This window comes from Nematolebias whitei, chromosome 13, assembly GCF_014905685.2.
Source record: "Nematolebias whitei isolate Nwh7 chromosome 13, NemWhi1, whole genome shotgun sequence".
Taxonomy (NCBI): Eukaryota; Metazoa; Chordata; class Actinopteri; order Cyprinodontiformes; family Rivulidae; genus Nematolebias; species Nematolebias whitei.
The window spans coordinates 6,719,140-6,745,983 of NC_056510.1; the positions used below are offsets into that span (position 1 = coordinate 6,719,140).

Below are 26,844 nucleotides of genomic sequence, written 5' to 3' on the forward strand. Positions count from 1 at the left end.
AACCAAAACGCTTCCATATGGAGAACCGATTTGTAAAATGGTTGGTCGTGCAGCTGCAGGAAATCTGCAGAAATGAAGAAGTTGTTCTGGAGCAGCTGGGCACCGACACGTGATGGAGAGGGGTTCCTGGCTGCGGAGAGACGGGGATTTCTCCTCTCTTTATTTTCTAAGAAAATCGCTCCCGTTTCTAGAAACCGGATGTCTGAGATCTGCGTTTCACAACGCCCCAACCTCAAACAGGGTGTTCCACAAGGAGCGGTCCGCCAGTTGGTTCTGTAGATCCAGAAACCGTAAAACACTCGGACTGACATTAACTTGTTCTGAGCCGTTCTAAAACCATCAACAATAACTTTTTAATAGTGTGACTGTTTATGACGCATTCACACTATTGTGAGACAGTTTATTCTGTACATTTCTCGTCCTGCAGTTTTTAAGCTATTTCAACAAATCATAAAACGTTCAGCTCTTTCAGGACAATCCTGCTATGACTTTTGGTGTTGGTGCAATGTGCTCTCTCCACCTCCTTCTGGTAATTTAAGCTTCTTTTTACTTTTTTAGCTACCGGTACTTTTCAGCCTTTTTTTTTTTTTTGCTAATTTCAGCTTTTTTTCAGATAATTTCCACTTTTTTGTGCTAATTTCTGCTTCTTATTAGGCAAACACATGTTCTTTCTGCTTTCTTATGCTAATTTAGGCTTGTTCTACCTTTTCAGCTACCTTATTTAGATTTTTATTTAGCTAATTTCAGCTGTTCGCAGATAAAGTACTTTTTTTTTCTTGGCAATTCCTGCTACTTTCAGCCTAATTTCTTTCTACTAATTTCAGCTTGTTATGCTCATTTCAGCATTTTTCTGCTAGTTTCAGGTTTTTCTGCTATTTCAGCTACTTTTTAGATGTTTTTAAGCAAACTTTTGTTTTTTCAGCTAATTCCACATTTCTTTAGCTCATTTCAGCTCTTTCCACTTCCTTTTTGTAGGTTAAGCTTGTTTTTGTTTTGTTTTTTTGCTTTTTGGCTACTTTTAGCTGTTTTTGATCATTTTAGCTTTTTTAGCTGATTTCCTGATTTTTATGCTCATTTCTGCTTATTTAAAATAAATTCAGCAAATATGTGTTCTTTCGGCTTTCTTCTACTTATTTAGGCGTGTTCATCCATTTCAGCATGTTTTTATAGCTAATTTCAGCTGTTTTTCAGCAAATCTTCAGCAAGAAGCATTCACACTGTATTTTCTTAGGAAATGCAATTTCTCTAGTTAGATTAAATCCAATTAGCTCTTGGGTAGCAAAACAATGAAGAACAGCTCCATCAAGTATGTGCTGGGGATGACTCTCGGCTACTACCACCAGATCTGAGCTGAATATTTGTAAGACTGTCCACGTTAGAGCCACCTTTCTATTCATTGATGTGGATTAGCTGTGGTAGCCATCTTGAACTGGGTCAATCAGTTGTAGACATTCATCTAATGTGAAGTTTCTGAAAGTTTTATTAAAATATTGTTCAAGAGATATTTTGCTAACAGATACAATCGTCCATCTTTGTCAGTGTGAAGTAAAATGGTTTGGGGTCGATGTGATTGTTTCGTTTAGTTATTGTTGAATCATGTAATTCTTAAATCACGTCTGGTCCGGTGGTCCTGTGGTTTTTCTGCTGCTTAGATTCTTTCACGTCGTCTTTTTCAGCTCCTCCAAACTTAAAAAACAAGATGGCTGGACAAGTTCTGTAACATTTAAACATGACTGCAGCGCTGAAAGATTGAACAAAAGCAAGACTTACGGGGAAAAAAAATTAATAACGTAAAGACGATGTAAAGATTTAAACTCAACCGAGGAGAGACGTTTTGACTTTGAGCTCAAAGGATAAACAAAAATATCCTAAAATGACTAAATTAAAGTTTTCATTTTTGTTAAAGAAAGTATAATTACTTGTCATTTACTACTTTAGCCTGCTTATGTAAGTAAGTGTGTGTGTGTGTGTGTGTGTGGGGGGGGGGTGTCTCCAGATGCCATGTTGGATGAAAGCTTGTGTGTGTTGATTCAGCGGGTAAAGCCTGTTGTGTTTTGTTTGCCAGGTGATTTCCCCGCTGGTGTTAACTAAGCCGAGGAATTCTTGGCTCGAGCTTCAAAGTAAACCCCCCCCCCCCCCCACACACACACACACACACACACACCACCGCAACGAATACAGACATGTTCACGACAGATCTGACCCACACGGGACAGAAGACGTAATTATTTTCATTGTTCTGTGCACAGATCTGTGGCTTGTTACAGAAACTGTTGCTTTATATTTTTACTGCTCAGTTTGGGAACTGTAGAAGAATAAAGACGTGGAATTTAGGAGCTGTCATGCATCCATTTTCTGTACTCGTTAAGAGTCATGGCTCGTTGGTGTCCATCTTCATCCCGTCAGAGGCAGGGGACACCTGGACATGTCTCATCTCCATCACGGGGACATATGGGGACAATTAGAGTTAATAATTAACCTAACAAGCTTGTTTTGAGTCTGTAGGAGGAAACTAGAGTACCAGAGAAAACTCACTGGGAGAGCATGTAAAGTCCACACAGGCAGCTCTAACCACTGCTCCACCGTGCCTCCCACTCACCCAACGTAGCTAATGAAAAATGGCTCTAACTCGGTCAATTTGACAGATTCTGAGCTCAAACTTCATGGTTCAGGTGACTTTATTGTCTTTCACATCACATGTGGTTCATGAGGTGGAACAAAATTTTGTACTCAAGGTCCCAGTTACACCCAAAAAAATAGCAAAAATATAAACTATAAAAAAGAAACAGTATACAAGGATCTAAGATATATGCTAAACAATATAATATACGGTTTATTAAACAGCAGCCTGAACATGAGTCTGTTGTGAGCAGATGGGTATGAAAATAACAGCTTATGAGTAAGATTCAGCAGTATGCATAATCATCAGCATGGATAATCAACAGCTCAATTCAATTCAATTCAATAAGGGTGCATTCACGCCAGCCCTGTTTAGTCCGCTTTAATCAAACTCTAGCTCGTTTTTTCTAGGAAATCCAATTCGTTTAGGGAGGTGTGAACTCACCATCGAACTCTGTCATGGAACAAAAAGGCGAACTTTGGCCCGGGCTAAAACCTAGGTCTCGGTCCAGTAGACGAGAACTCCAGCGCGGTTCGAGTACAGTGTGAATGTAAACAGACCGGGCCCCGCTCCACAAGCAAGAAGTGGAGTACAGCGCAGGGTGCCCTCAGCTGCCTTGTGTGAAAAACAACATTCCCCATGGTCTTCTGTCTCATCTTCTGCTCATGCTGAGTCCATTTTTTTTAAATGACAAAATATAACTCCTAAAACTGCTAAAACTTGATGCCACTCCGTTTTTGTTTTTATTTCCAGAAGAAGGGGAAGAAGTGTCTTCAGAGGTTTTTGTGTCATTTCTTTCAGTAGTTCTTGGTGCAGCGCCACCACAGGTGAGTGGGAGAACAGGTTGGTTCAACAGGTTGGCTCGACTGCACAGTGCAGTGTGAATGCAAACGCACCAGCTCAAATGTAAACAAAATGTTATGAATATTGGTCCCCAACCGAACCGAGTCTACCGGACTATCTGGTGTGAAAACAACCTAATACTTTATCAATCCCAAAGGGAATTTAAATGTTGTAAATCATTATCCTCATTTCATTAATAGATGTTATAGATACTGATGGCTGTAGGCAGGAATGATCTCTTGTAAAGGTTCATCCCACAGCAGATCCGAAGAAATTGGCCACAGATGCCATTCAATCCTCCACCCGGACTCGGCTGGCCTCTCAGTATCCCTGGGCTGCAGAACCGCCCAAATGCCAGACAGAACTCCTCCCAGAATGATGGTCACTCCTCCCACCAGCCCGACAAGCTCCTCGTTGCTACAGACAGCCAGCTGCAGGTGCTGGGGGATGATCCTGGTCCTTCTGCTGTCACAAGCTGTGTCTCCTGCTAGTTCCAGGATCTCCTTAGGAGATCTTAGGATCTCAGTGGTCAGGCGCTCGAGCACAGCCAGCAGGTAGACAGGAATGCATCCACGAAGCCTCCTTTTCAATTCATTGTTCAGCCTAATTTTTCAACTCACAGTGTCAAATCTCCAATTAAAGTGTCATCACAGAGATAATCCTGGTTAGGGATTTATGAGTCTTAACAGCTTCAGGGTAGAAGCTGTTCCTCAGTCTAGTGGTTCTACACCTAATGCTCCTCAACCTCCTGCCTTAGGGGAGCGGGACAAAAAGTGAGTGCGCTGGGTGAGTGGTAACCTTCATGATGCAGGTGGCCCTCTTCCTGCATCTGGAGGTGTAAATGTCTGTGATGGTGGGGAGGTAGCCTCCAACAGACTTCTGTGCAGCCTTCACCACTCTCTGCAAAGCTTTTTTTTCTGCATTTGTGCAGCCTCCATTCCACACGTTGATGCTGGAGCACAGGATGCTTTCCACTGCACCCCTGTAGAAGGAGGTGAGGATTGAGCTTCTTGGTGTGGTAGTAGCTGAAAGTCACCCTCAACACAAACTCTGAGCTCCAACAGATCTTTGTTTCAAACTTTGGCATGAAAGGCGGCGAGCGATATGCATTCTTTCAAGGAGTTCAGTTCAGATACAGATGAAGAGGTAATGTGAAATGGTCTTGGATAAGTTTAGCTATAATCAGCCCACAGCTAAAACGGAACTAGTTGGTATCTCATCTGTGTGATGATGCAATGTTATCTAATCATTATATCTTCAGTTAGAACATATCACCTCAAGAACCCAAGGAAGGATGATTGCTTTATAATTCGTTGTCTTGATCCAGACCTTTGCTCTTCAGAGTCCATGCCGTTGATGACCATCAGATGCATCAGACTGAGAACTTTCTTCTCCTGAAATGAGAAGTATCTAAACTTCTGGTCTCTCTGTCACTGTTCCTTCCACGGTGATCTGAGTGGACTCAAACAGCTTCAGTTTGTCTCAGTTCTGATTCTGTAAATGTTCTAACTCAATGCACAAACCTGTGAGCGTTAGTGAAGCAGGTTTGAGAGATGCTGACAAGCTCAAGGTTTTGTAAGTCCTCTTCATTGGGGGGTTGTAGATGAAATCTGGCCCATCTGAGATTCCCACGGAACAAAGGGGGAGGCGGAGGAGGTGGGGGAAGCGAGGGTGCTCAGCCGAAGAGGGGATGTTGTTTACATATCAAGACACTTCCTCCCAGCTCCCGGGAAAAGCTGTAATTTGCTTTGCGAGGTTTTACAGTTTCATTTCTGCATTATGCAGCAGGATAACACTTTAATGACAGAGGAGGAAGGAGACGTAAGCCTCGGACACAAAGTAAGGGCTGCTGTAGTCCACACGCTTGTTGTCACATCTCCAGAACTTTCCATGAGACCGGTCCCACTTCCCAAAGAGCCAGAGGGGAGAGATTAAAACCACACCATTTACAGAGCGCAGATCACCTCATAAAATCAAACCAACGGTAATTATTCATTCAACCTTTATTTAGACAAGTAAATCCCATTGAGCCTCGAGAACTCACTTACAAGAACGACCTGGTTTCAACAAAGAATGATGACAATGATGACAACAATGGACAACAGCGACAACAATAGACAGTTACAAAAAGGCACGCTGATTTTTTTTTATTTTTATTTTTTTACAAAAAATGTTTAATAATTAAAAATTAAAACCAGTGCATGAGCTGGTGCTGGAATAAACGTTAGATCAACCAGTATGATAATAGATCATTTCTACCGTGCACCGTATATATCGCGCATTCCTATTTCACGGTATTCGTTAATGACTCTCAGCTACTACCACACCAAATTTTAGCTCATAATCTGCAGAGCTGATTGAGATTAAGCCAGTTTTGCATTTGCTAAAGTTAATTTGCTGTGGTTGGGGTGGCTGTGGCTGAGTGGTTAGAGCAGTCGTCCTCCAATGCGAGAGTTGGGGGTTCGAATCCACCAGCAGTCACATGTCAAAGTGTCCCTGGGCAAGACATTGAACCCCTCATAGCCTCTGATGTGTGTCCCATCGGTGTATGAATGTGATCTAAAGCTCTGATTAGTCTCTTTAGAATGATTTGTTCAATTAGCTTTGTAGAGATCTAGTAGAGTGCTGTATGAATGGGTAAACGAGGACACAGATTGTAGTGTAAAGTGCTTTGAGTATCTTGAAATAAGATAGAAAGGCGCTATATAAGTACAGTCCATTTACCATTTACCATCTTGATTTGGACTAACACTTGTCGTATTTTCCACCGTACACGTCACGCCGCCCTATAAGTCGCATCAGTCCAAATATGTCTAATAAAGTGGCAAAATCCGTAAATATGTTGCTTGCTCCAGGCAAGCTGGACGAAGGTGGCAGGCTGTGGCAAGTCGATTCTGTTATTATTAGCCACTTTTGCCTATTATGACACAACAGCATGCCATACTACTCAAGTGCCATCTAACGGCTGAAAATGGTAGTGTTCAATATTTCCAATCAAAATGAATAAAAATGGTCATATCTCAGTGAAAAATTGGTTTATAAATGTGAAAAAAAAAATAATAAGTCGCTTCGGCATATAAGTCACAGGGCATGCAAATTATGCAAAAAACTGTGACATATAGGGTGAAAAATACAGTACTTATTTAGTTGTAAATGTACCTACTCCCGAGTTTTTCCCACCCTTCCAAGAAACAAACAAAACATTTCAGTTTGTAAGGAAAAGACACCTCGGATAATGTTTTTAATGTGTTCTTTCCTTACTGCTGCATGATTCATTTAGCTAAAATCTGTTATTTCATGCCTCAAAGAGGTCATGTGACACCATGAGAGTAGGCGGGGCTTAAAGACTCAAGTGCGCAGACTCTGGTTCCAAACTATTCAACATGGCGGCTCCTGAAAAACAGGATGTCAACGTTCATCTTTTTGAAACTGGCAATGTTCTAAAACTTTAAATCAGTCAATTCAGGGGATTGAACCGTTTTTGTTTTGTTACAGGAATACTTGTAGCTTCTGCTCAGATGATGTGAAATTTTATTAAAACGGGATTTAAAAGGCCTTTAGGTGTGTTAGTTTGTTTGTAGCACATGTTGCGGCGCTGTTAGAACGTTCTGACCCAGTTGTTTTTGCAGGTGTGCATTAATGCTGCTCAACATTAGGCTGGCAGTGATTTGGTGTAATGGGTGTCGTGCACGTTTCTCGAGTGTGTTTTCTCATCATAGCTGCAGAGACGGTGTAATTACTGCAGAACGTGACCTTGGGGCCGAATAAAGAGCTGCAGTAAAAGAAGGCTTTTATTTTAGGCGACACCAACCTTCCTGTCCATGAATGTTTTATGATTTTTTTTAAAGTTTATTGACAGTAAATATTAATTAAAGACTGTTTTTCTGTTTTTATCTTTGGAATCTCAGCACTGATAACAGCCTGGCCCCGTCTGCTCGGAGCTGCACAACTCTTGAGTTTTATTCAAAAGGAAAACTGGTCATCTTAGAATAATAAATAATATCTTACCTGTTTAGGTACAGAAGCTCTTTGGTTGAACATCAGTTTGGAAAAATACGGTTTAATTCTGACCTGAATGATGAGCTAACAGCTAACACGACATAGAATCACTACCGCCCTTAAAACAACTCGTCTCACAGCGGTTCATACTTTACCTTCACTCAGTGTTATATTACTCTAATTACATAATATTTTATTGTTCTTAAAGCACAAAAAAAATAAGTAAAGGTTAATAAATAAATAAATAAACAAATAGGAGTAGTAGCAGCACTTCCTGTGGGAAAGTTATACTATTTCTGCTCAAATAACAGTATAATCTGACAGGACTGACGAGCTAATGGCTAGTTTGTGCTAAGACTAAAGTGCATGGCTGTCATCTTAGAACAGGTTAAATCTCAAATATTTCAGATCAGTTCATCTGAACACGGTTTATAAACCTTTACACTTCAGTATAGCTAACATTGCACTGTTATTTGAGAACAAATCACGTGATTTGCTGCAGGAAGTGCTGCTGCTAGCATTTAATCTGCATCTCAGAGGATGACACCTTATTATTGACGTTCCAAATTATTATTGTTTTTATAATCACACGTTCCTCGGTTTATCAGCCATGTTTTTTAAAACTTTTCTAAAGACAAACATTTTTCTGTAAAATCAGTTCCCATCATCACTGGTCTGCTGTAACGCGGCTCACATCAGATCATCCCAGAACTGGGTGAACCAGGTGTCCCCGGGGTCCAGGTCCTGTAGCAGCCAGCCTGGACCGCTCCCCCTCGGTCTGGAGGTGGTTGGTACCACATGCAAGCAGACACAAACCGCCGACCGTAATGACAGCACACGAGCGGCGGTCTGACGGGGGCAGATCAGATGTCCGGGGCCGGGCTGTCGCCGTAGAAACAGAGCTGTGTTTCTAGAAACGCCTTGGAGCCGCGGTTAGCTTTAAATAGAGTCTTTGTGCAGCGGAAACACTCAGTTTGTGGCGATTTTTTTTGTCTCTCCGTCACTGGAAACCATCAGAGGCCTGAAGGCCGGACACACGTTGGAATACTCTTAAGGGTCTTAAAGTGTCAAAACAAATGAAACGTTTTTAAATCCTCATTAAAACAGAACATCAACAAGTTATTTAAAGCCTTGTGTCTCACAGAAAGATGTCTCTCTGAGGGCGAAACAGGTAAAAATAGAAACAAACAATAAAACTATTCTCCTCTTTAGGTTTAAGATTCTAATTTCAGTTTTTATGAAGCTAAACCCAGTCTTTAAGGCCCGGTCTGCACCGACACTGATACCTGTGATCAAACCGGATCTGTTGTGTTTGTACATCAATATGAAAACTTCATTTTCGTTGGTTAAAATTTAGGACATTTTACACACTCTTTCCAAACTGCTAATGTTAAAATCCTCACACTGAGAGAATCCATGAATAAATATAAAATATTAAAAAAGAATGCATGTCACCCGCAGCATTTCATACCAGAATATTAAACTCAGAGATGGGGTTTTTATGTAAAAACAAAAAAAACCTTTGGGCAGGATCTCATGTGTTGTTTAGCTCTAAATCTGTGAGTTTGATTAAATTATTAACACGTTTGAGTTTTTATTATCAGTTGATGATCTCGAAACAGGTCAATTCCAAAAGTTTATAAATTCTAGACATGTGTATGTATATAAAAGTGAAATTTGAACATTTGTGCAGTAAATGTCACCCTGCTGACATCCAAGTTGCATCTTGAGAAAGTTTAGTGCCAGGTTCAATCACAGAGGATGTGTGGAGTTTAAAAATGTTTTGTGATATTCTTCTTCTTCACGTGTCCGTCATAAAACATTTAGATTGAAGAATCTACAGCGTTGTTCGCCCGCCGATGCATTCAGATTGGTACAAACACACACAGTGTGTATTTATGGATAAGAAACGTGTGTCTCTGATGGAGGCAGCAGATGGTTTGTGTTTGTTTCCTTCATACTGAAGACAAACTGAAGGAAGATAATCCCGCCTGTCGTCGTTTTGTTTGTCTTCTGTTTAAAACCGGAGCAGAAAGTCCCGCTGGGCCTTCTTTGGGACGCATAAAATAACACGTTCCAGGTTGTTCAATGAAACTCAGATCTGGAAACGGGCTGTGAAGCTAACTCAGCCTTTCTTTGGATGAAGGGACGATAAGACGCTGCTGTGGAGTCGGGGCTCTGGCGGGAGTCCAGTCAGTAATTGTTTCATCGTGTCGCGGTCTGGTCGGCCCGTCAGAACCGCTCACAGATCGACATGGAGGGTTTATCTCCGCTCTGCTAAACACAAACTGCTGAGGTTCGGCTGTTTGTTCCCCAAACCTTTGGTAGAAGCTGTGATTAACGGCACATTAAAAGCACAAACATTCATGTGTAAGCACTGGTTTAGTTCTGGTTCTTTACGCTGCAGGTTTTCACGATTTTATCACGAAATAGGAAATATAAACGACGACTCTGGTGTGAACACAGCTTTGTTCCTTTTAAAATCAAGAAATCGTTTACATTTTCACAAATAAACTGTAAGACGAGTGCAAATTTTGTTGAAATAGGAGTTTGATTTCAAACATGTTGGAACGTTAGCGTGTGGCATCATCAGACTTAAATGTGGTCAGATCCCCCATGTTAACCTGTGATAGGTTTAGACCTAAAAATTATACATCAATGGCTCTCATGGAATTCATAGAACAAATAACAACTGCTGTTGATCAAAAAAGTATTGTGTTAGTATTTATGTTGATGTAAAGAAAGCATTTGATACTATTGACCACAGTATTCTTCTTGAAAAGGTAAATAAATATGGTATTAGAGGGCAAGCATTACAGTGGGTATTTAGTTATTTAGCAGAAAGGAAACAGTTTATAAATGATGTAAGTTCTGAATTTTGTAACATCACGTGTGGAGTGCCTCAAGGTTCTGTACTTGGACCCAAGTTATTTATTTTTTATATAAATGACCTGGTAAATGCGTCAGGACTGTTTAGATGCGTTTTATTTGCAGATGATACTACATTTCTTTGTTCGGGTAAAGATATAGCTTGAATGTTGGAGTTGGTACAGACAGAATTTGTGAAAATACGAAATTGGTTTCAACTAAACAAATTATTATTCAATTAGGATAAAACTAATTACATGATATTCAGTAATAATAAGAGAACTGTCGATGCTCCATTTAGAGTTGATGGTGTTGAGATTTGTAGAGTCAGTGAGGTGAAGTTTCTGGGCGTCATCATTGATGAAAAGCTGACATGGAAACCTCACATAATTAATTTAAGAACAAAACTAGCTAAATCTATTGCAATACTGTACAAAGTAAGGAAGTTACTCAATGATAAATCACTCTTTATGCTGTATAATGCAATAATTGTCCCACACTTAATTTACTGTATTGAAGTCTGGGGTAAAGCATGCAAAACAATTACAAATCCTATTTTTATTTAACAGAAAAGATCTGTAAGAATTATCACTAGAAAAGATTATAGCCATCAAATACATTGTTTTATCAACTGAAGATATTAAAATTATATGACTTGATTGATTATAATATTTTACTGTTTATGTAGAAGGCTCACAAAAACATACTACCTTCAAATATCCAAGTAAATTTAGTTAAAAGGGAGAGTGGTTATTATCTCAAGGGGATAGAGATGTTTGTGAAGCGTTGGTTTCGTACCAGTTTGAAGGAGCGGTCCATTATAATTCAGGGAACAGGACTGTGGAATGATCTGAAGGATGATGTTAAAACTGCCAGATCTATGTACATATTCAAGAAAATGTTAAAAATTAGTTTTCTGAAGGAATATGGTAAAGTATAATATGTATCTATACAAATTGTTGTTTGAGTTCATATTATTTTTATTTAGATTTGTTTTTTGTAAATTATTTTGTTTGAATATATTCTGGGGGAAAAAGGGGCAGATATAAGATTTATTCTTCTGCCTTTCATTTTATTTTTTGATTGTATATATTTTTTGTTTTCTATTGTATATAGTTATTTTGTTTTTAATTAAATGAATAAATAAAAAAATAGTGTAAAAAGTGTTAAACGTGGAAATAACTGTTCATTCCAACGTTCTGTGACCCGTTTAAACTGAACGACGGTTCTGCTCTGAAGTGTGCGCTGCAGAGCTTTGAAAACTCAATAAAACTCAATGTTCATGTCTGAGGGTGATTTTTGCAGTTTCTTGCTAATTTTATCCATGTTGTGTGATGTTCTGCTACCAAAAGTCAGAGCGCACTAGTCCTGATTAATCTGCTTCTTTTGGTGCATTTTACGTTTTGTTTGGGTTTTTCTAGTGAGGAGTCACTACTGTTGATAAACCTCAAGACTGGGGGGAGTCGTTTCCACCTCTGATGGCGAGTTTAGTTCTTCAGGAAGAAGGACTGAAAGCTAAAAAACAAATTTTAATCTGAGAGGAATTTAATTAAAACTAACAAGGATCTGAATTTGAAGTGCACTTTTCTGTGCACGGTTTGATTTCAACTTTCAGATTTCATCCATCCATTATCTTTACCCGTTTCTTCCTTTTCGGGTCGCGGGGGTCACTGGTGCCCATATCCAGCCATCACCGTGTGAGAGGCGGGGGACACCCTGGACAGGTCTCCAGTCCATCACAGGGACACATGGAGACAAACGTGACAACCATTCAGTCTCTCACTCACACCTAGAGACAATTTAGAGTTACCAATCAGCCTAACATGCATGTTTTTGGTCTGGGGGAGGAAACTGGTGTACCCGGAGAAAACCCACGCATACACAAGAGAACGTGCAAACTCTACCCAGGAAGACTCCCAGCCGGGATTTGAACCAGCAACCTGCTCGACGAGAGGCAGCAGCTCTACCAACTGCGCAACCGTGCCACCAACTTTCAGATTTAACAGAGATAAATTTTACTTTTTATTGCTGCCAGTTTTTCCCTTACTGACCCCAAACAAACACTTTAATTCCTTTATTTTTACATTTTCACCGAAACAAAAACAAAAAAACATGAAATTTAAAGAAAAACAAAAAAAATCAGAGAACAGAGCATCTGCTGAGAGAAAATTTAACAGAAATCCAGTCAGACTAAACATTTAGCTTTAAAATGTGTCGGCGTCTTCAGAAGATTTAATTGGATCTGTTACTTTTCTTTAATACAAGATTAAAATGATTTGATGTTTGATCTTTGCTGGTTTTATCTGTTATCACCAACAAAATGATTAAAACTGGATTAAAAATCAATTTTTGCTGATGGATCAGAAACATCACCGTTTGAAAGGGCCACATTAAGTTGGACTGTCCATAAGCAAGCTGCTGCTTTCACAGATTTAACACTTTTTATACAATCACAGGTTAAAATTAAAAAATTATTGGAGATTTTACAACCGAATGTTCAATAAACCGTGGGTAACTTCTGAGCTGTTCAAACTTTCCAAACTGTTTGCACTTCTGTGCAATATATCCATAAAAACATGTCTTTATCTTTTTTCTCTCTCACACAGTCAGCATTTATTATTCCAATATTTCATCCTACAATAATAATTTTAAGAAGAATCCCTGTTTTCCTTCCCAAAGCTCCATCCTGAGTGATTCCAGCCTTTTGATCATGTCCACCAAGTGTTTGTCTGATCGAAGAGATTCCCCTGCAGGTTTACCCCCGGGGTGACTCCGCTGTCACAGCGCCACACAGGGGAAGCGACACGTTGGCTAATTTTATCCCACAATGCAACGGTGTTTGTCAGCGCGGCCGTGGTGACAAATGATGTCTTATCTTCAGGAGCTGTTGTTTGTTGTTGCTGAGTAATGTCCGGCCGCTCTCTCTCCTCTCTGGAGCTTTCAGAGGCTTCATCTGCTGTCAGCTGTCACTGACACACACACACATACACACATACGCGTCTTTGTGTTTCACGGGGACGCAACTTTTTGTCAACACTTGCGGGGACCATCCTTGTAATGGTTCCAGAGTCATGAAAAAAAATCATCTGGTCCCCATAACGTGAGGAATACAAGAACACACACGCACACAAACACACACATTTGTCTTGCTATCTTTATGTGGACTTTGCATCGACTTCCATTCATTATTCATTCAGTTAAATCTTTAAATCACTTCTTGGTCTGCTGCCTTCATACATCTCCTCCAACATCACTGTGTGAGTGCAGTTACAGCGTGCACTCTAAGGACATTGTTACCTGCAGTGTTCTCAGTGCAGACTGAATTTGGCAAAAGGGCCTTCTCCTACTCCGCTCCTGTTTCTTGGAATATCTTGCGAAAAGATCTGAAGCTCTCAACCTTGACTTCTAAGTGGCTTCAAACATCTGTTAAGTTCCTGGCAAGAACCAATGCAGACATGTCCCTGTTTTTAGTTTTCTACATTCGCCTTATAATCTAGATGTTTTTTTGCTACTTTTTTTGCCATCTTATTTTAATTTGTAAAAAAAAATCTGTATGCCTCTTTTATAATTGTCTATTGTTGTCGTTGTTGGCCACTGTTGTCATAATTCTTTGTTGAAATCAGGTCTCTCTTGTAAATGAGTCCTTGAGGCTCAATGGGATTAACCTGTTTAAAGATTGAATGAATTTCTTTACCCTAAATCCCCCAGTATACTCCCACGTACGTCCGTCCACGCGTACATACGTGTGTACTGTACGCAGAGGGTTCAGACTTCATACTTAAGCGTCCACCCTGAGCAGCTGCAGAGCAGCTCCACAGACGAGGAGCGTTTACCTTCGGGACAAATTGAGGTTGCTTATTGGTCATTTGCTGACACGCCTACTGGAATGATTGACAGGTTGAAAAAAAAAACAAGTCCTGGCAGCCTCAGCCGCAGCAGTGTTCTGTGTTTATATGTTGTTAATAAAAAGATCTAAAAAAAAAACCAGGGAGCACTGGTCCTGCAGCCCACACATCAGACCAGCCCACCAGGAAATCTCCAGACCCTCCCGCAGCCACGCTGGACCTGAGTTTAATTTGCTTGTGACAAATTCCTTCATTTCTAATCATTTCAGTCATGGCATCAACGGAGGAGGAAGAGATCACTTGCCTTTTGGCAAAACAACAAAAGAAAATGCCAGATCAGGGATGAAGAAGGGGAATTTAATACATTGGTGCCGCATACAAAACAGTCCATCGCTGGGCAGTTTATTGTGCGACACCGCATACTTGTACGCGGTCGTAAAAATTGAGGTTTGCATGGACATGCCCTGTGGGGGTAAGCTCGTACCGCCGTGTACGGACGTATGCGGGAGTGTACTGGGGGCTTAAACCTAACCCATCCTCATTTCACACCTTAGTCCTAAACCTCACCCCTAACCCACCAACAACACTTGAACCTAATGGGGACCGGGGCTTTGGACCTCACAAAGAGCAGTTGGTCCTCACAATGTAGTATGTGTTCAAAAATGTCCCTCACAAAGTAAACATAAACAAGCACACACACACATAATCTGAAACTTTCTTTGATTTGTTCTCGACTGTCATTTCTCCCAGAAAACACAAGTTTGTCTTGACGTGATTGAAAAGTCACTTTTATTTTGAAGCTTTCATACTTCACATTAAAAGCCTAAAATTCCTTAAAGGAATGCATATCATCCACCACCTGTCGCGCCAGAATGTTAGACTAGTTGTGTGTATTTAACACTATTCATTATGGTCTGTTAGCTCTCTCAGTGTGTTATCACACTCAACATCTGTAAAATTACTGGAGGTCTTACCATTTCTTGTTAGCTGTGGCAGCCATGTTTCAATGTTTCTCTTCTGTGACTTTCACAAAATCCTTTCAGTGCTCCGTGAGATATTTTACTGACAGCCAGACAAGCGAACACAGAGTAAATTACTGCCTCTTTGACTGTGGGGGCGTGTGGTAAAAATGCATAATTTCTGCTTCTTTAACTGATTTAAAAAATCCAGACACTTGAGTTTAAACAGAGCATGGCGTTAAAACTGATCAAAGTTTCTGTTTTTCCTTCAACCTCTGAGCCAAGCAGCGTTGTTCAGTCTGTGAAAGAAGAAAAAAACGTCACCTGAGAGCCAGGCGCCCCGGCCTGCTTCACAGCTGCTTCGTGTTAGAGCTTTCAAACCAATTCCCAGAGTTTCCATGCCGAGTCCTGCCCCGGAGAAAGGGGCCAGACACGGAGGGGGTTTACGAGTGCAGGGAAACTGAACCTGCGGAGTTTTATCTTATCAGAGCTGAAAACAACACGCTGATGATCTGAGCGCCGGCTCGTTAAACTCTTCGTCTGCTTCCAGATTAACAGAAATGTTTTCAGATTTTCTTTAAGCAAACAGAAAAGGCTGTTTTTTCTCAGCCGTCAGTCGACGTTTCTGTGATTTTAACGCGGATCAAAACGACAGACTGCTCGCTCCGTCCTTCTGTTTAGTCTGAACTGGAACAGATGTTTTCAGAGTGGCTGTAAACTTTGCTGCAGTTAATGTCGCGATGAAACGGGTGGATATCAGCTGTTTATTTAATAAAACCTTCAGGCTGATGGGGGGGCAGAGATCCTGTTAAACACGACAGAAACAGTCTCTCTGAAGGAGCAGCTTGATGGAGACCAGAACAGGTCCATCCAGGGGATCCCCTCCTTCCTCAGCCTGTTGGTCCCGGTGGGGGGGAACTCACCTCAGTGTGACCCCCCCACTTAGACGTCTACAGATGGATGTGTGTCACCTCCTCCCACACGTGAGCCATTTTAGGTGCTTCCTCTGCTCCTCGTCTTCTCCTAACAACAAAATATTCCTGTTTATGAGTAAGGGGTGGGGGGTTATGGGGGGAGGACGCTCCCTGCTCGAACCATCTCAGTCAGCTGGAGCTCAGAGGCTAAAGTTCTTACAGGAGGAATAATCTGGGTTCTCACAGTCTGAGTGGACCTGCTTTGACCTGAAGAAGAAACATCAGAACATTTCTGCAGAAGTTGACGGAAGACAACAAAACTTGAACAAACGTCCACTTTCTTCTCTTAAGACCAGCAGGAATTTGTAAAAAAAAAAAAAAAATTAAGATGACAAAATTGTAGACTGTAAAATTTGTAGGAGCTGCACAGAAAAATGTTCCTGAGTTACGGGAAGCAGAACGTTCTGATTCTCACACGTGTCCATTTCTATGTTTTTAATGTTTTATGGAGGAGATACAAGTTAAAAAGAGGTTTCACTTCCTGTTTGGACGAGAAATCTCTGAGCTCAGATACAGTGGAAGTCAATGAGAGTTTGGGTGCGTGACCTCTGACCTCTGGGGAGATTTAAGATTAAACCCATCCTACAGAAGATAGACACACCAAGTTTAAAAGTTAAAATTTAAACACTCATATGAAGAATACCAACAAATAAAAAGGTATTCAGTGAAATACACAAATACGTTGTAGTATATTTGGGATGGATACTATCTGTAAAACTGCTATCATGGCTTTTATTTCAGTCCGTCAGTTTTGTTTAATAATAAATAAAATAATCCATCCTGATAGATCCTTTCCCCTCCACCCTCCTGACCACCAGCCTTTCTTACCATCACTACAACAATAACAAACCCGGAGCATTAATTACCCGATCAGGGTGAGGGTTCAGTGCTGGGGCAATAAATCAGATGTCTGCACAGGAAGCCGGTCATCCCGGCAGCTCATCGGTCTTCACCGAGAAGTCCAAAAGGTTCTGAGCAACCTGCTTGGGAACTCTTAAGCGGGACAATGTGCGTTAGTGACTTCTTCAGCATCTCTGTATGAAAACATTTCATTTTTTAGCCCCGAGATCTAAAATACTGACAAAAACTGAAATAAATCATCAGTTTAAGTGTTCGAGTGTTTCCCTGGGCTCCCATTAAAGACTGAAGACACGTCAGCTGAGATAAGGTCTGAATGGAACAGAACAATTAGGGGGAGGCGGTACAGCACCTTGCAGCCCAGGTGATAGATGAGGCCGATGGAGCGCTCACTGGGTGAAGACGACGAGATCGGATTTAAAGGAACCAGCTGGGTTTGATGCATAAACAGGCTGGGACAGGAACAGATCAGCCAAGGCCTGAGCTGCTAAACATCAGCTCTGTGAGACGATCCAACACATCTGGAAGGATTGGGGGGGGGGGGGGGGGCGGCATGAGGGCGGCACGGAAACGAGACATACAGTAAACACAGGCCTGAGGCCCTTACAGCAACCCAGAGGTTTTAATCTCACTCGTCATCAGGAAAAGTGTACATTTCTCACAAAGCAGTGACACACGGTGGTTATTTTGACCTTTTTCATGCATCGTTATGACAAAACAAATCAAAGGTTTATAAAACAACTTGAAAATAAAACTGCTTTACTAAGAAGTCTGTGCATCATATTACCAAAATGCATCTTTCAATGTAGAAGAATCTTTATGAAACACCAAAGGGTTAGAAATCTGTTCTATCTCAAAAACCAAGCAAATAAACCAAATTGAATCAACGGCACCAGGAACAAACTTCATGTTCCTGAGAGTAAAAAAAAAAAAAAAAAAAAAAAGGGCAGCTGGACTTTGTCCCTGTAGTTGAAGACATTTCAGGCCCCCTCATGGCATTTTAAAACCTGGGACTCCACACTTTTTATCCCGTCACGGAGCAAATAGGGGGCTTGGAAATACCCTCCTTCCATCCCTAAGTTTGGAAAAAATAAGCAATGTGCCGACTTCTATTTTTGTGTGTGTTTTGTGTGCAAGGCCATTAACCCCTACCCTTTACTCCCCCTGGGCACCCTAGCTCTCTGCTCCACACAGAGGGCTGTGGTAGCTCGGTGGTCTGTGGTTGCGTCAGGAAGGGTATCCGGTGTAAAAACAATTGCCAAGTCTTTGTGTGAGTTAGTTCGCTGTGGTGACCGCTGAGGAAGGGAACAGCCGAAAGAAGGAAAAAAAAAAATGTGGTGGGGGGGGGGGGGGGGGGTGACTGGCCACCCCATTCGTTTGAAGAAACTTTGCTTTCTAGTTTTTATGTTGCTTAAAATCATACCTGTAGTTTACTCTAATGATTGAGTTGGATGAAAATTAATCTATGGGGGGACAAGGCCACCATTTACCACCCCGTGGCTCTACCACTGGTGGATAAAACTGCTCCCTCCACTCTCCAGGATCCATCATAAAAATAAAAACACCTCCCTCAGTTAGGGTTAGGATTTTTCTACCTGGATTATTGAGCATGCATCAGGATACCTCCCTCAGTTCTTCTCCACAGTGTAACTCCAACCCATGTGAATATTTTATCATTCATACTCATCTGCTCTCACAGACTCATGTTCGTGCTGCTGTTCGGCGTATTGTTTTTATACTACTAGTGCTTAGCATTAATGTTTTTCTTAGTTCATATCTTAGATCTTATTACTGTTTTTCTTTTACATTTTATACTTTTGTTGAATGTAACTGGGACGCTGTGTACACAATTTTGTTCCACCACATGTACCACATGTGGTGCAAATGACAAATAAAGAACCTTGAATCCTTAAATAACAAAAAACATTAACTTTACCTTCATTCTCTGTTCTATTGCAGTCCAGAAAAACACCAAAACTACAAACATTCACTGTTCAAATCCCTCAGGGATGGATGGAGGACATCCGAGCACTGCTTGTGTTTTAATTTGAAAAATCCCTCAGATGAATGATGATCAGGCTGAAGAAGTCTTTTGGATAAAAGATGAAACGTCTCATCAAAGAAGAATCTGTCCAGAGGACCTAACTCAACCTGATTAGATTCATCTACCTAGATTATTGAGCATGCATCAGGACAAACAGAGCCCAGTTGCCTTGTTTGGGAACTTCTTGTGATTTTGATCAAACTGAGAATCAACACCAACATTCAAGCTCATCTTTGTCCACAGCTCTCGCTTTGGTTCTACAGGGACTAGATAGCCCCTAAAAGCATCCACAGTACCCTAAATTCAGTCATAACACTTATAAACCATCTCCAGGTCCACAAAACACAGGTGGACTGTAGTACCATCTCTCTCTCTCTCTCTCTCTCTCTCTCTTTTTTTTTTTAGGATGTAGGTCCTGTTCCAAAAGATTCTTCTTCTCCATTTTGCTCCGTTTCATATATCGTTTGTTATGAGATGGAATGTCTTCATATCCTGCTGGATTATATCCATCCACCTCTCTTTTGCCATTCCCTGCTTCATTGAAGAAAACTTCTGTTTAATAGCCTTTTTACCTTGTTGTCATCTTCCGTTTGCTGCACATGCCCATACAATCTTATTCTTGAATCCCGTATCTTATCGCTGATGCATACCACGCCAAGCGTTTTTCTGATATCGTCATTTTGCTGTCTATCCTTGAGGGATGCCCCAAGAATCCCAGGTAGCATCCACATTTCTGTTCTTTCCAGGAGTTCCTCTTCCTTTCTCTTTAATGTCCATACTTCAGCTCCACAAAGCAAGACTGGGTGCACCATCATCTTGTACACTTTCCCTTTAATATGAATCAGCATCCTTTTGTTACAAAGCACTCCTGTCAAGTCCTTCCATTTTTGCCACACCGCACCAATTCTGCATTTAATTTTTTCTTCACAGCTTCCTTTGACATTTATCACTGACCCCAGATACTTGAATGTTTCGACCTGCCTCAGTACATTTCCTCTATTATCAGTAATTGGTAAGGTCTCATTAGCTTTCGAGCAGATCATGGTCTTTGTTTTTGCTGCATTTATTTTCAGACCTTTACTCTCAAGTTCCTGCACTGTAGAAACCATTAGATCTGAAATAACTTCTCATTTAAATCAATTTGAAGTGTTTGCTATAAATGTTTCAGTCTGTCAGTCTCTACCAACAAACAGCCAGTTGGTGCGCTGATGAAGGTTCTCAGTCATCCAAGACATGGTAAATTTAAAAAAGTTCAAGACAACAAAACAACTGTTGGTGCAACTATCGTTTAGACGGTATAAATAGTTATGGAGCCACAAAACTCCTGAACATGACTCCTTTTACAACTCAGACTCGTATCAGTGGTTGAGTTGGACTTCCTGCCGGCCTGAGGAGCTTGACGTGGACTTCATAACACATCCAGACTCTGCAGGAGTTCTCAGACTAATGAATTTCCGCTGCAGAGTTCGTTAGCCTAATCCATTTACCTTCAGCTTCAAATCCTCGTATCAATAAAAAAAGGTATCATTTTACCCTCCCTGGGGGCAGTTAAAAGCAAAGAGCCACCCTATGTAAGACTTCCTTTCATAGACGGCAGCGGCTCTGTGCGCTCCTGTAAGCCTCTAATCCGTCTGTCGCCATCACTCACTCGTGTTCTGCCAGGGAGGAAGCAACGTCTTGCAATCCGAACCTGTTGGTTTCATGTTGTTAGTGTAGCGCAGGGTTCCCGGATTATCTTAAACACACACGTCTTATTAACTGTGCACGCTGCGTCGCTTCTGTGTGGTGGGAAAAGAAAGAGACACCTCGGCATTTGTCTGTTGGTCGGCGAGGCTGCTTAAAGAAAGCGGAGCGCAGAACCTATCAGTGTCTGTCTGTGGAACCGTGAGCGTGAGTGTGTGTGTAGCTGTTGGCACAGCATTGTGTCGTTAGGACCCTGGCCAACTTTTTCCTGATGGAATTTCCTGTCTGAATCGAGCACCACCACCTCGCCTCCTCCTCCTCTCTCTCTCTCTCTCTCTTTCTCTCAAAGAACAACAAAGGCTCCCCCCCGATGAAATTTATTCCTGGCCCAGCCTGGCCTCTCAGGGTATTATTATTATCTCTGAGTACTTCCTCGAAGACATGAGTCCACTTCAGCATGGTCCTGATACGGGCCTTAATTTGGACAGAATGAGAAGGACAGGGGGGTGGGGGGTGTGTGTCTTTTCCTTCATCTTTCACTGAGACAGACCACAAGAAGGTGTCTTTGTTAACGTAGAATCTGGATTTGTCTGACAGGACCGATCAAAGTTTAAAGGAGATGAAATGTGAGGCTTTTTGTAGCATCTTGAGTTTGATGTCATTTGTTCAAACAAACTTCTGCTGAGAGATCAGAGATGGGAAAATAACAGGATGGAATGATTTATATGTTTGTCAGCAAATTATCTTATTGGATGCATTTTAATGAAACTCAGAAATAAATCATTAATGTTCATCTACAACTTGTTCACTTTTGACCATAATCGCCATTAACTTCCATTTATTATCATTTATGTGTACATTTAAAATGTCTGTTTCAAATGTTGTCAAACGTCACTGCCCACAAACTACATGCTTACTTTACGTTGATGTAGCTGTTGGGCCATAAATCCAGAGTTCAGAGTTCACTTCTGACATCTGAGGTCAGTTTCAGTTAATGGCAAACATGGTGACGGTGGTGGAGAAGACCACGATTAACCACAGACAAAGAAGGCAGCTCAGTAGGCGACAGTAGTCTGTGTGGCTGATAAATACCTCAACGAAGACAACCAATTTTTCTTGTTTTCACTGAAATGAGACATTATAGATGCGTTTCTAGTTCCATACACTTTCTTTTTGTTGCCCACAAGGGTTTTTGTTGGGACGTTTGACGTCTGCATTCTCAAACTCTCCTGACAATGAGCTTAAAAACTCACGACATGAGCACAGAAGGCTCCTGTACAATATTTAACCTTGAGCGTAAGTGAGCCTTAACTCTGACAATTTATCTATGTTGAACTGTGATGGTAGCTGAGAGTCATCCACAACAAATACTCTGAACATTAACCGGAGGCATGAAATCGTTGTTTAGACCTGAGTTTGAATGCATCTGAAAACAGTAAGAATTAAGCTCTAATGCCAATGGACAGTGATGTTCATTATACAGTATAAATTGGGACAGATATGTCTATTATCTGTGTTTAAATGAATGTTTTGAAAAAATAAAAACAAAAGAGAGAGGAAAGAACAAATAAAAACACAATCTCTGAGCCAATCGCCTTCCTTGAAGGAAAACTTTTGAATATTTCCAGCAATGATGTTCCTCTTCAGATAAATACATTTGCCTGATTCTTCACCGTTTTGACATTTAAAAATTCTGATGTTCATCTTTGTGTCACCTGGACTGAGTGGTGCTGATGTCCTCCATGCTGTTCTGTAAATAAGAACTGCATCTGTGCCCAGAGGCAGTAAATCACAAGCCAGAGGTGTGTGACTGTGGGACAGCATACCTGTCGGTGGTTGTCCCTGCAGCCCGGCAAACAATGCAGCTGTCTCTGTGATAGAAGGTCTTCCTCAGCCCTCCTCACCTCCAGATCCAGAGACATCACCCTGGGAGGCAGCAGAGGGGATTCAGGCTCTGGAGCTTCAGCCCAATCACTTTTTATTATTTCTCTGTTTGTGAAAGCATCTCACCGGTTTACTAACTGGTATTTCGTAAAAAGAACCCTTATGCACTCTGAAACGTGACTTTGAGGAAAACCTTTGATGTCTTTGTCCCAGTCTGGTTTCCTTTCCTCGTGCCCTTTCCTCCCACTACACCAGCAAAGTGCCATGCGGCACAAGAAGGGGGCACCTCTCAGACAAAAGGCCCGACTCCTGGCTCCACTTGTGAAACAACGCTCCCAACTCCTTCCCTCTGCTCTCTCATTTACCAAGGGCCTCTTTTGGCTTTGCAACACACAAACTATCTCAGAGCTGCAGAGGAGGGGGGGTCAGTAGCAGAGATCCAGATGAACGGATCCTGATGGCACCACAGAAACCTTGGCCTTATGAACTTAAAGGTGAGGAAGTGAGGACTGGGAAATTGCACCAAGCAGCTCACTTAGTGGTCATGGTAACATGCAGTGTTAGCTAATCAGCTTGTTCTGCGGATTATATCCCAACCTGTCAAAAGGGAAAAAATCCTGGCAATTTGCATGCCAGAGTTTTACATAAAGATGTCAGCTGAGTATTGGCACTTTGCCATTGTCTCAACTCTCATTGGTTCTGTACCACACAGCACTGCTTAAGGACCTGCAGTGCCCACTGCTGGTACCCCCACTCAACTTGGTTTATGGGACCACCTTGTTCATGCTTCCAAGTGAACTCCTCCAAGGTGACAATTTTGACGTAAGCAGGCAGCAGCCACTGATTGGCCAACAGGGTTACCTGCCCAGTTAGTTTGTTTTTTCATGTTTCCTAGTTTCTAGTTCAGAGTGGAAGCTCCAAAAGCAGTGTCATGGACCAATGACGAGGTCCAGACCTTTCTGTCTTTATTGGCAGATCATAGGTGAGCTGGACGGTGCTGCAAGGAACAAGCGAATTTACCTTGAGATATCAGAGATGATGGTGCAGCATGGCTACACCTAGACCTTCAAACAGTGCCAGGATAAGTTAAAAAAATTGAAGTCAGATTACAGTTACGATGCCCACCCACTATGCATTGACGATCCTGCCCGCAGAGCACGAGTCACAGTGGCAAATCACCTCCACCTGAGAAGAACCGATAAGAGGAGAACCAACTCGAGTCCTACTTATCAATGGCCTACGCAAGTTATCCTGCGTTGAGAATAACTCTCAGCTATTATCAAGCTGGATTTTAGCTCAACATCCGTAAAACAGCAGTTAAATAGATTTTTATGTTTGATAAGGGTCGACTAGCCATAGTGGGTTGAATCCAAACATTTATGAGTTATAGATGTACTGTATGTGAAATGATTATTTTCTAACAGTTTCTGTAAAATTTGTTCTGAGATATTTTACTAACAGACAAACACACACAATTATTCGACTTGTTTGGCTTTGAGCGATTAATATAAGACTTCAACCTACAGAAAATTTTTATAATTAAAACAGCTGATTAATAATCCAGTTTTTCTCCTAATTTTTGGTTTACAACAGAGGAATTGCATCATTTCAAAGGGAAGACACACCGGTAAACTGACTGGTAATTTTTGTCATACCAGTCAATGGGGATTTTTCCTGCCTTCAGGGAAAACTTCAATCATGTGTAATCCCATCAGAATTAAGAAAGAACAAGACGGTACAACATCACTGTAACAAAAGGCTCAATCAGAGTAAAGTAGCTGTGATTTCTGCCTGTCTTAAAAACAACATCCACTGTTCTGCCGTGGCCCGCGGGCTCAGGGTCTGGTTACACCTGGTTTCCAGGGTTATACTCACCTCAAACAGGAAGTTGTTTTAAAGTCTTTAAAATGAAAAGAGGTAAGATGTTATAATTACTCTTTGTTTCAATTCCAGGTCCTTTGAAGTGGTTTCCAAAATAATTTTTTGACCCCAGTTTTTGTTGTCATAATAAATGTCTGGTTATAGCAGAAGCAGTCTTTTATAACTTCTAGTTGCTGCCACTTAGTGTTTTCTGTTTGCACAAATAAAGGCCTTATAAATAATATATAATAAAGGCATAGTAATTAATCTGTTTTAACAGACTTTTATTTTGAAATAACTCTACACAGATCTGTTGATTGAACAGGAAAGAAGTGGAACTTTAAATGATAAATGGACTGTACTTATGTACCACATTTCTATCTTATTTCAAGATACTCAAAGTGCTTTACACTACAATCTGTGTCCTCATTTACCCATTCATATAGCACTCTACTAAATCTGTACAAAGCTAATTGAACAAATTATTCTAATGAGACTAATCAGTGCTTTAGATCACATTCATACACTGATGGGACACACATCAGAGGCTATGAGGGGTTCAGTATCTTGCCCAGGGACAGTTCAGCGTGTGACTGCTAGTGGATTCGAACCCCCAACTCTTGCATTGGAAGACGACTGCTCCAACCACTCAGCCACAGCCACCCCGTCTTTATTGAATGAGGGTGAAACTGAAGGAGTAGATATGTCAAAATGATTTGCAGCTCCTAACGAGTCACGTGAGAAAGTCAACCAACAACTAATACACAGAAAATCACAAGTTTATTACAATACTTTAGCAGTGCAGACAGTGATAGCATAGTGTATCAGGAGTTACTGTTGAGATTCTGTCACTTTATTTTGGTGAATATGTGATGTTTCATAGCTGCTACAGCAGCCACGTCAGCAAGACACAGTTTCCGTACTTCTCATGGAGTATAAACAAGGCTTTATCGTTGGAACAAATCACTTTTGTTATAGTGGTATATCTGGGACATTTCTGCTACAGAATTGCTGCTGCTACAGCAGCTATGTCATGCCATCTAAGTTACAGCAACTGAAGATTGACTCTCATACTTACAGTAGTTGCTTCTGTTTATGTCAGGTGTACACCAAGGCTCCGTTCTTGGTCTAAATTATATCTCACATTCTGTTAGTGAGGTCTGTATATGCCGATGACACTATTTCATATGCGTTTGGTTCTACTCCGTATGAGGTGAAGTCCATTGCAGTTTTCTTGAAATCCAGCAGGCCTTTCTGAATAAATTTGTCCTTAAATGCAAAGAAAACTAAAATGATGTGGTTCAGTCATGGAGGAGAAACCATACAGTGGACTTCGCTGCTGTAAACAGTGATATTATAGAAGAGGTAACAGTTTACAAATATTTGGGAATTTGGATTGACGGTGCTCTGTCATTTTCACATGATTTTAATGTTTTGCATTCAAAGGTTAAAGCCATACTTGGTTATCTACCGGTATATAGAAATCAGTCTTCATTTACATCGGCTGCAAAACGCACCATTGATGAAAAAATAATAATTCTGCCTCTCTTGGATTATGGAGACATAATTTACAGACATGTTTGTAAGGGTGTCCTTCATAATGTGGACACAATTTATCACTCTATTTACTTCGTTGCAAATGCTCCCTCTACTCTCTTGTTAAATGGCCTTTAAATACTCTTGGTGAAAATTGTTAGTTTACTCTCATTTATAAGACATTGCTGGGTTATTCTTCTCCATATTTAACTAATCTACTGTAAATAGCACCTGTTTCGAAGTATAACACCCGATACTGTCAGTATTTGCGGTTAATAACTTTAACTTTGTGTTCTTTGCCTCTGCTGCTTTGAATCTGACCTCCCTTGTCTCAGTTTCAAGTTTTAAAAATTGTTTAAAAGCCATTTTTAAAGATACTTGCAAATGTTTTCTAGCTTAGTAAAGTTGTCGTTTGGCTTTGACAATGAACTGTTGTTAATGTAATTTGTGATTTCCTTGTTTCTGACTACTGCATTTTATTGTTTTGCCTAACTGTATTGTCTCCTTTCCCTTGACCCTACAAGTACCTGTTGGTGCTGCCAGGCCAGCACTGTAAATAATAATTTGTTCTTAGTGTTTATGCCTGGTTAAATAAAGGTGAAATGAAATGAAAACATGTCAGTGAGACATAACTTCAGTACTTCTCGTGGAGTATATACAAGACTTTATTGTTGGAATGCTGTCACTTTTGTTATTGTGGTGTATATGGGTTGTTGCATAGCTGCTACAGAATTTTTCAACATGACAATAAATCCATAGCAGCCTGCTTCTTCCAGCCACGTATCTCATCATGTTGTAGAAACATCAAGTAAGATGGGGGTAATATCATGCCAACTTTCACCTTTGACCTCATGGTTCCATTGTTCAGATG

General features: G+C 40.9%; 1 protein-coding gene across 1 annotated transcript in view; it reads left to right on the plus strand.

Moving 5' to 3' along the window:
- The window catches only part of gli2a (GLI family zinc finger 2a), a 116,554-nt gene that overhangs the window by 35,140 nt on the left and 54,570 nt on the right, over positions 1–26,844 (plus strand). The gene's annotated exons all lie outside the window — the stretch shown is intronic.